An 11,203-nucleotide genomic window follows, 5' to 3' on the forward strand; every position below is an offset into this window, starting at 1 on the left:
AGATCAGCATATTATCAGAGAAAAGATTCATGCCACATTTTGTTTAAAAATCTGTTTCATTACTTCACAGTCACACTTCAGTAGGCCAGGCTATAATGGTTTCTTCTTGGCCTTTGAAATGCTTCCTTTGCTTCTTCTGCTTTATAGAGACTCAAAATGAATTATTCAGATACTTGTGAGCATTAAGAAAAAATGGCCTAATTTCTGAATAATGCCAGTATTACCTCCTTAGTCAGACTGTGGGAAGAATATGTGCTCATTCCTCTCCCAGAAACACCTTTCCTAACCTTCTTTCCCCCTAATGCATCCATTTAAACCTTCTCAGCCTTAGATTTTTAACTGAGATACAATTTTATCTGAGAGGATTTTCGTCTCTCCTTTAGATATCCAAATATGGTATAAGTTGATCTTTCATCCTATAGAATTCTGTGCCCCTCCTCCCAAATCCCACTTAGACCAAATTTCATTGTTAATAACGTGGTTACTTACCTGCATCTTTGCTTTAAAATGTACTTGGGGGAATCTCCTTTTTAATCTGCCTCCCCCAATCTAATGCTTAAACATAACAGGTGATCTAAAGATATCTTGGACAAGTAGCTACCATGGAGAAATTCATGCCAGATACCATTCTAAATGTTTTACATATTTAACTCACTTAAACTTTACAATAACCCCATAAGGTATGTACCATTAACATTCCCAATTTAAAGTTGGAAAAATTAAGGCACAGTGAACTTTCGTAAGTGTTGAAAGTGTTGAAAGTCTTGCAGCTAGTAAATGGTATAGCAGGGTCAGTTCCCAACATGAAGAAGTGAAGGGTAGGCAAAATGTAGTAGGCATGCACTATATATTCAGTAGATCACACTATGGATTGCCCAGATTATCTAATAATCAAGGTTTGGAAGTATTGAAAGGCTTGTTTTTATGAAATGCTCATTAATGCATTCTACTTCATAAACTGAATGTTTGCAGTAGAATTTTATTCCATCAGCACATTTGCATATAAAGTTATTTAAATTTACTTTTTTTAATGCCAAAAAAAAAAAAAAAAAAAAGCAAAAAGCAAATCAACCAAACCATTTCCTCCCCAGTTTCGGCTGCAATCAGCAGTCATAAATCCTTAAGTGTTAAGTTATGTTATTTTTGAGAACTGATGTGACATGTCCTAGATTTCAAATGTAGATGCTGCAGAGGACCACATGAGCTTTTGAATAAAAATTGGTATATAGGACATAAACATTAAGGAAGCAGGTAGAAAGACACAGCTATCTGAAGAGTCAGATCTGAACTACTGCCACCTAGTGATTTGAGTCAACCATGGGCCCCCACACACTCACAGATACACACTAATTACAATAAGTGACTTTGGTTGTGGCTTCTTCCTCACTCCAAATATCCTGGTGGTAGCAAACTCTTCCAGCAACATTTTAAGGCCTCCCTCACATACTTTAAAAATTATAATTAAAAAGGAGGACAGAATGGTAGGATTGGGAAAGAGAAGGGTTAAATGACAGAAGAGACATCAATATAAGGCAGAAACACCAGAACAGTAGTGTAAATTAGACGAAGAAAAGTGAACATCAAAAGTAGTGGAAATTAAACATTATTGATAATAGAAGAAAATAGAAAAATTGATGCAAAGATAAGAGAAGGCAGCATGAAGGAAAGGGGGCTTTCTGATTTGTTTGTTTTTAAGCAAGTAACAGAATATGATAAAACAACCATATGTGGAATTGTGAAATCACCAAACATAAAAAGACAGAGGGATAGGTAACACCAACAGAGATAAAGAAAAATGATGAATGAAAGAAAGTGACTGAACTGAGAGCTTAATCTTGGAAGAGGGACTTCAAGTTTTTTGTTGTTTTTTAAGTAATAAAACCAAAGTGGCATATTCCTTGTTCACTTTAATATAATTGGAACTATCCAATGTTCTGGATGTACAACTCGTTTTTCTTGCCATTTTTTCCCTCGTATACCTCCAATACCCATAGTCCTTCTTGATTTTTTTTCTTCATTAAAAGAGTTTTAATTACCTTTTGGCTCCCTTGAGATACTTTTTGAACTTGCACCTGGAATCAGGGAAATGGACTGTACCCCAAAATGAAAATTTAGGGAATTTTATTATTATGGCACTCTTTGCAATCAATCATATCGAGCTGCCATGCCTTAGCAATGTGCATTCAGGTGACTGCTGATATTCAGGTATTGTTATAGTTTGCTGCAGGGTCACCTACATCAGCAGCAAATAATGACACCTAACATCTACTTCATTTCATGTTTTGAAAGCATTTTAATGTATGTGATATTTTATTTCCCGAAAAATGGTGTCTGGAAGACAGAGCTGGTAGCATCAGCCCCTTTGACAGATGTGGCATTTGGGTTCTGAAATGTGTCTGAACTTTTCCAAGTACTCAGCTAGTGAGTTCCTTGTCATCTGTCTGCAAGTCTGGCAAATATGCTTTCATTAGCAGTATTTCTATTCTCTTTGAGAGAAGGGAAAGCCACTTTTCTTTGTTCCAAAGTAATATTGGAGTTTGAAGCCAGTGTGCATAAAGCTGTGAAGGAGGTATTGCTACTTCCTTTTTTTTACAGGAATCTCTTTGGAGAGAGATTGCTTTGCTTCCGCCTGAGGGATCTCATACATTTGAAGGGTTTCTGGCCAGGTTGGGAATGAATTTGAGAAGCCCTTACCTTGTAGGTTTTCCACCATCCTTCTATGGCTTCTTCCATTTTCAGATTCTATTGTGCATTGCTGTACTGAGAGTATTACTTCCTTTGGTGATAATACATGAGTGCATCTATATATTTGTAAAAAATCAATCATTTAAATCTGTTCAAATGCTTTATCTGTGCAGAGAACTATCCAGAGCCCTGCAGGGTTAGAACGATACGGAAAATACTGCTCCTTATTTCACGAAGTTATAAATTATGTAGAATGTTGGAATTGCACTTTGGGTAGATATCCATTGATTTATATTTTCAATAAATAATTATCTAGTATCAACTATGTATCAGGTCCTAGTTGCTATGTACTGGGGATACAAGGCAAACACCACCCTGTTCTTATGGAGTTTATTGCTTCGGGAAGGATGGCATGAACATTACTCTTGCTCCTACACTATAGCAGCTGCTCATAATTGCCTATGGATAATTCCAGATATTTCTCAGACTTAACTTTTTTTCTACTTAGGATAAAAGTAGTCCTGTAGCAACCCCTTCAATTGGTGTACTTCTTTGCAACTTCTACATTTGAAATCTAGGACATTTACTTTTGGTTTTCAAAGGAGAGTATAGCTTGGCTTTTAACAATTTGTTTTCAGTCTGAACTGGAAAAAAAATGACCCAGTTCATCAGATTTACCTAAAATGGGAGGAAACAGTGATATAAATTGGTACAAAAATATCTGGTTAGTTCAACTTGATTTTCATGGATTTAGTGGCTTTTAGAGCTGCAAGATTTCATACAGTGTTCAAATTTTGTAGACCAGAACACTGTTGAATAGATGAAAGGGAAGGGGATAGGAGGCAAAGGGACAAATTAAGAGAACTTAGCAATACAGGCTAGAGTAGTTAATGACTCACCTTGGTTAGCAGCTGTGAAAACTGAGAAAGATGTAAGTAGAAATAAGGGAGATTATGGAGGTGAAATCTGCAGAAATTAATATTGATTGTGAGAAATGAAGGAAATGGGGAACATGCAACTACTGTGAGAACTTTTTTAGCCTGATACTGTTACCAGAACTATGGACCACAGAAAGAGAAGTTATTTGAAAGAAATTATAGCTAGACAGAAACTGCAGTGCTGTGTGACCTGGCAACTTAAAAATAATATAAATAAGTCAGCAGGATGCCCTGGATGAATCTAAGCAGGGATTTAAATTTTGTAGCCAAGGAAATCTATTCTCTGCCCACCAGAGGTCCATGGGTATGTGTTCATGAGTATGTGGGCTTTGGGGGTTTTGGCTGAAGAGGGAAGGAAAGACTGGTGAAAATGCACTTGGAGAGAATAGATAGAGGACAAGATGGAGTCTCTTCTTTGGTTTTGCTCCTAGGACTAAGTTGATCTTTAATAGAAAGAAGGCAAGCAAAACTCATCAATGAAAGAAAGCAAGAATAAGGAAGAGAGGGAGGGAAACCCTTCACTGCAATTGGAATATTCATTAAACCCATGTGAAACTCACTCACTCTGGGGACTCTCAGTAATATTTTTGTGTGTGGGAGAGGAGCTTTTTTGGGAGCTGAAGCTCTTTCATTAGTGAATGGAGACAGGAATCAGGAAATGTAAATTATCATCATCATCATCATCATCATCATCATCATTATTATTATTATTATTACAGTAGTCCCTCCTTATCCATGGAGGGTAGGTTCCAGGACTTCCAGTGGATGCCTGAAACCATGGATAGTACCAAACCATATATATACTATATTTTTTCCTATACATACATACCTATGATAAAGTTTAGTTTACACATTAGGCATAATAAGGCACAGTAAGAGATTAGGCATAGTAAGAGATTATCAGTTGATCGTATAATAGAATTATAACAATATACTATAATGAAAGTTATGTGAATATGGAATATCTCTCTCTCAAAATATCTTGTTGGACTGTACTCATCCTTCTTCTTGCACTGATGTGAAATGATGAAATGTCTCCATGATGATATGAAGTGAAGTGAATGACATAGGCACTGTGATGCAGCATTAGGCTACTACAGTATTGACCTTCTGACATACATCAGAAAGAGGATCATCTGATTCTGGTGATCCTGGATTATTAAGCCATGACAATGTTGATGGTTGCATGTCAGGAGCAGATAATATTGATGACTAACAGGTGAGTGGCACAGACAGCATGGATATCCTGGGCAAAGGATGATTCACATCCTGGGTGGAATGGAGTGGTTTAGCACAAGATTTCATCATACTACTCAGAATGACAAGCAATTTAAGAATTATGAGTTATTTATTTCTGGAATTTTCTATTTAATATTTTTGTACCACAGTTGGCTATGGGATAATGAAACTGTAAACAGAAAAACTGTAGAGAAGGGGGAAATTTCTGTATTATTAATGTGGCTTTTTTAAACAATAGGCTGATGATTACTGGAGACATCTGGGCTTTGGATAAGAAGAACCTCTGAGAGTTAAACTATTAGATCAACACACAATGAATCATGATAAAGATATAAAAATGGGTTTCCTGACCCATAGGACTCGGATATAACTTGGCATATTTAACTGGATAAAGAAAATGTGGTATACATACGTGATGAAATACTAAAAAGCCATAAAAAGGAACAAGATCATGTCCTTTGCAGCAACATGCTTGGAGCCAGAGGTCATTGTCCTAAGCACATTATTATAGGAACAGAAAACCAACTACTGTTTGTTCTCACTTATAAGTGGGAGCTAAATATTGAGCACACATGAACACAAAGAAGAGAACAGTAGACTCTGGGAAAGTAGAGGGTGGGAGGAAGATAGAGATCAAAAAACTACCTATCAGGTACTATGGTTATTAACTTGGTGGTGAAATAATCTGTAACCCAAAACCCTGGGTTGTGCAATTTAACCATGTAACAAACCTGCATATGTACCCCCTGAACCTAAAATAAAAGTTGGAAGGACAAAAAAATTTAAATAACAAAAATAAATCTGTTAATTAAAAAACATTGATTATCTATGGAAGCCTAGAGGGTGGAAATAATATCCTTTATTGATTGAGGACTCACTAAATGCCAGGAACTATGCTAAATATTTTATATAATTATCTTATTAATCCTTACAACAGGTATTGATTTTTTGTTTTTTTTCCACAGGAGGAAACAGAAGACTGAGAAGAAAAGAAGCTTGCTCAAGGTCACATAGAGATGGAATTTAAATTCAGATCTATTATACTCTTAAAAACTGTGGAAGGGTGAGTAAGAATAAGTCACATATTTCAAGTGTTTTGCCCCTGTGATCAAAATTACCCTTATTATGAACATAGAAATGTCAGCATATCTGGGCCCAACTACACTAAATTTTAAATCACCTGACTACGCCATTTTATTCTGATTCTCTGATCTCCAATGAACTTTCTAAATATAATTTGACTTTTCATGTAGGTTTTCCAACACTAGACAGGCTGACACAACTCTTCTGCACACTCTGGTGTTTGTGTCTGTCTTGGAAAATTATTTGGTAGACATTGATCTTAAGAATGTGGCAGTTGATTCCACCAGTGAGCACAAAGTCATTCTTAGTCTGCTTAAAAACTAAGATAATACATTGAGGACCAAGGTAATTTCACCCTATGAGAACCCCGGAAAGGCAACCAAATGATACATTTATTCATTCATTTGCTTGTCCATTTGCTATTCTTCATTATTACTTTGTGCAAAGCACTGTGCAAGTCATTGGAGATGCAGTGCTATAACAAGAGACATATTTTTATTGTTCTCAAGACCTAGTATACTAGGAAATAGAGACATGGAACAAATCTTTCTTCAAGTAGTTAACTTTAATAATTATTGTAGGACCCAAGAACTGCAGAGTGTGATGTAGGTATGGAATAAGCAAACTTATCTGATATAGGGAATCAGAGTAAGTTTACCTGTTGAAAGTTCTCTGCATTACATTTTGAATATAAATGTACTTCTGATACCTCAATAGATTTTTGGGAGATGTTGGGCTTTTAATTAAAAATGACCAGCGAGTGATCTAAAATAGCTTCCTGGAAGTTGGGGTGGGGAAGAGAGAGAGAGAGAGACAGAGAGAGAGCAAGCTAGAAAATAATGCTGATGGTTTAAATGGTGGGAGTGGATGAAAGCAGACACAAAGAGGAAATGACAGAGTCGTCTTTGGGACACCTATCCTTCGAGGGCAGGAGGAAATTGAGAAATCAAGGAAAGTAAAGTTATAAAGTAACTAGATAATAAAAACTATTGGCATAGTTCAGTATCACAATATTCAAAGGAAGATAAGATTGAAAAGAGGCAGGAAAGATTGTCACCAGGATCAAAAACTATGGACAAGAGAAATAGATTGAGGACAGGAACTGAAGGTTGTGGTAGAGGTTACTGACCTATAATAGACCCATTCTGCTCTTCTCTTTTATAAGCAAATGGATTCCTGATTCTTAGCTGAGCACAATGTTGCCCAGTAAAATAATTACATATATCCACCTATTTTGCATCTTTATGGCCATATGAATAGTTCTGACCAATTACATAAACAAGAAATATTGACTGGCACCTCTCGTAAGTGCTATTCAAAAAAGGGGAACGTTTCTTTCTTACTCCCTTCATTTAGTTGGTTGTTTGGAATGTTGGTGCATGCTAACGGGTCCAGCAATCATGGTAGGCCCTAGAAGATGGATACTACATTCCTAACATTACAAGGACCTTGAAGAAGTTATACATCTTTCCCCTATTTTCTCCATCCTCAGTGAAGGGGTTAGCTTGAATAAGAAAACAGAGGGCTTCAACAGAAATTTTGAGGTATGTATAATGGTGAAATATTGAAGAAGAAAATAATAGTCTTTCTTCCATTTTTCTGACCAAATAATGATGGCCCTTCCTGTCTTCTTTCATAGTGGGAAAGATAATACAAACTATTAAAAATATATTATTCCAGATCTTACTGTGTAATCTATTATTAAATTTCTGAAGGTAGCATTTTCACTTTTATCACCTGTATGTTTCTCCATGGTGTCTAGCAGAGGCCATGTCAAATGGTAGAAACTCATCTATTCTCAGTGACCATGACTCCTGGCCATAACTGAGCGGACAGTGGATAGGACACCTGAACCAAGTTGGTGCAATCATATTGGCTCTTTCAGGATCTTGGAATTGGGATTTAGAGACATCCATGACTTATATGAGTATACTTGGAAGTTATAAGGCAATGGCTGTCCTGTATGTACATAGAGAGGCAGAGACAACAGGTGTGGAGTGAGAGAATGATAAAGCAGCCATATAGAAGAGAGAAAGACTTGTGTTCCTTGACAGAGAGAGAGTTTAAGAGAGAAAGGTAGAGGTAGGTTGAGAGAGAGTAACAGAGACAGAAAGAGAGAGAGAGAGAAAATGATAAAAAGAGTAGCTACTGGATCTTTGATCTGTCTCCAGGCCTTCTGAGGCCTGCTTGCACTTCCACACACCATCACTCAAGATAATCTCTGTGATGAGTCTTTGTAACTTGCACACCAAAAAAAAAAAAAAAAAAAAAAAAAAGTCTTCATGCATGATAATTATTCCCTGCAGTTCCGCGGAGATCTTCTAAGGGAAAAAATATAAGTCCACTTTACCCAATCTCAGAATGGCCTTATTTTAGTTTTGTGACAGTTGCTAGCGGTCCAGAGTATTTTTCAGGTTCCAAGGGAGACATGGAGACATGGGCCTATTCAAACAGCTGGAAACAAGACTGGCACTTGAGGATGTACTTGGGACTATAGTTAGAGGTGATGATAGAAATGGAAAAAGTGAATGAGATGATCAACTCCTAATTTTAGGAGCTCAAACACTCAAGAAACCAAAGCATTGTGAATGGAAAAGAAAAGATAGGGCACAATTCTAACTTTAAAATAATTATAATCTAGGTAGAGAAAAGTAAAATATACACATATGCACCCAGAGCTAAATGAGTGCTACAGATTATAAGCATTATAAGATATAAAGAAGATAGCTATTATTGCTGGGCTATGGTTTTCAGGCATGAAGAAACTCAGGTTTGATTTAGGCTATGAAGGACAACCTAGGTCTCGCAACGGAAAATGTAGCTGACTTGAGGTCAGCTTTTCTACTGACTAGATATGTGACTGTGATCAGCCACTTTACATTTCCAATTTCACGGCAGTTTCCTCCTCTGTAAAATGAGGGCTTTGTATTGGATTCACTAATTCATTTAAAACATAAACTGTAAGTGCCCACTGCAATGTACAGAACTAGGAATATTCCATAAACACCAGCCTTCTAAAAAGACTGTCACTCTGATGTGGCTATGAACAAAGGACAGTGGGAGGCAACTAAGCTGCCTACAGGTAAAGAAAAACTCCATTGAGACCACGTTTGGATGAATAGGAATTGTTAGGTGAATCCAATAATGATGGAAACTTCCAGAGAAAGGGTTGCATAGATCATTGCAAATGTTTTTTGTAGCATTAATATTTTTCTTCGCTTCTGCTTTGTTTAGAGGAGGAGGAAGGGAGTGAACAAATGTTGGGTAGGAGTTAAGCGTATGAATTGAAGAGAAGATAGAAAGAAATAATTTCCTGAGCTTCTTCAAACCCCTAAAATGTATTCAAAGTGAATTCCATGAAGGAAAACACATGAAAAAGCAGATAATTAAAACCTCCTTTGCCTCCTCTGTATTTCTGTCTTGTATAAGATCTTAGAGATACTGAAAAAATGATGTAACAGGATTCATGTCCCTCGTAGACGTTTAGGACTCCCATCCGGAGGCAGTGTGTGGAGTGCTTAAGAATTTGAGTTTTGAAGACAGATCACATGCTAGCTAACACCACCACCTACTAGTTGTAAGATCTTAAAAAAATTTAAACTCTTTTGTACCTTTGTCTTCTCATCTGTAAAATGGAGATGACAACAATAGTTACTTCCTATGGTGAGAATTAAATGTATTAATCATATAAAGTGCCGAGAACCAGCACATAAAAGCACACTGGCATTTTAAAATAATAGCATATTAGTTGTTATTACATGGTATTCCATAGAGAGTTCACCACTGAGGTGAGGTGAGCAATGGCAATGTGCCTCCCTATGTTAGTAAGTAACCTGAGGGTGCTTCCCTGTGCATGGTCTTCGACAGGGATGGCTTCGAATTCGCTTTAGTCATGATACAAAAGTATGTCCAATGAGGCCCTATTTCAGGCACGGTGAACTATATGAAAGGAGAAACAAATAAGCCGTGAAGTACAATAATTCCAACACAAGGCAGTACATTTTAAATATCAAACAAATATTTAGGAGCTCAGAGGAGGCAGATGTGACAGCTGCCTGAAACATCAGGGGACACTTCTTGGGTGGCATGAGAAGTGTACGATGACAGACATCATTTCAGGGATTGGAGTCAGGATTTGCCTCAGCTGGTTTGTGCACCCTCTTTGCATTCACAAGCCTTTCTTTATTCTCCCCTGAGCTTTTAGAGCAAAATCTGATCCAGAGCCTGGGGATGCTGGAGGAGCGTCAAGGCTGGGAAAGTAACATGCACTGTGTTCGCAATCAACAGAAAAGATATTTTTAAACAAAAACAATTTTCCAAGTTTCCAGGAAAAGAAACAAAAGGCTTTTCTAAAATGAAAGAAACTGTTCTTCTTGTTCTGTGACTTTTATGTCACTTGGACAACAAGCCAGTGCTTAGAAACGGTTATTTTCCTGTCGACATCACTGCATGGATACTTCTTAGAAGGACATAACAGCATTAGCACTCAATCCCAGGCTCTGCTCACCCTCCAATGGCAGTCATTTTCAAAAACAATAAAGATATCTATGCTTGGTCTCTCTGTCTTGATTACACTGCAGGCACAACCTGTGTGGGGAAACAATATCCTGGATCATACTGAAGGTTCGCACAGATGGAACATTAGTGGGAGGGGTTGCCAGCTACTTCCCTGCCAACTTGTTAGTGCTGGAGACATTATCCTCTTATTTTGCCAGTTTAATAGAGGATCAGTCGTAAAAATTCACTGTAGGCTCAGCAACATAATTATTATCTATGGTCTCTGCATTAACTGTGAGAAAACATCGTAGTCTGAATCTGCCTAATTTCAAATGCCAAGCTGTGCCCACATTCAGCCCACAACTGAACCTGAATACTCAATATATCCCTAGCACTGCTACTGCTGTCATCATGGCGGATGTTAAGTACGGGTTTGCCCAAGCTATGATGTTTAACTGTTGCCTTACTGCTTCTGTATTTCTTCTGTTTCCCTGACCCTTTTCAACACCAGCCCCATGCAATTTAAAACTATTAAAAAGGTAAAAATCGGTGTCACATTCAGTTCTGGTACTCAGTACAGAAGTGCCAAGCCCCTGCAAATTTGGAAAACAAACTGCTTAACAGATGGGCCACATAAAGTTTACAACATGTGCAATGTGGGAGGTAGTACGGCTCTGGGCAAGAAACAGAAGACTGGAAGTTTGGGAGCTCAGGGTTTTTGAATTTGCTTTTGCTTTTTGTTTGTAGGAAGATCACATAAG

At 37.4% G+C, this 11,203-nt stretch overlaps 1 long non-coding RNA gene across 1 annotated transcript; it reads left to right on the forward strand.

Annotated features, from left to right (window-relative positions):
• The first annotated feature begins 5,842 nt into the window (after positions 1–5,842).
• On the forward strand, positions 5,843–10,502 carry LOC111538294. The gene is made up of 2 exons (XR_002730297.1): positions 5,843–5,925; positions 10,150–10,502. It is a non-coding gene; the product is annotated as an uncharacterized LOC111538294 (long non-coding RNA).
• Positions 10,503–11,203: the final 701 nt, after the last annotated feature.

This window comes from Piliocolobus tephrosceles, chromosome 10, assembly GCF_002776525.5.
Source record: "Piliocolobus tephrosceles isolate RC106 chromosome 10, ASM277652v3, whole genome shotgun sequence".
In the NCBI taxonomy this organism is placed as follows: Eukaryota; Metazoa; Chordata; class Mammalia; order Primates; family Cercopithecidae; genus Piliocolobus; species Piliocolobus tephrosceles.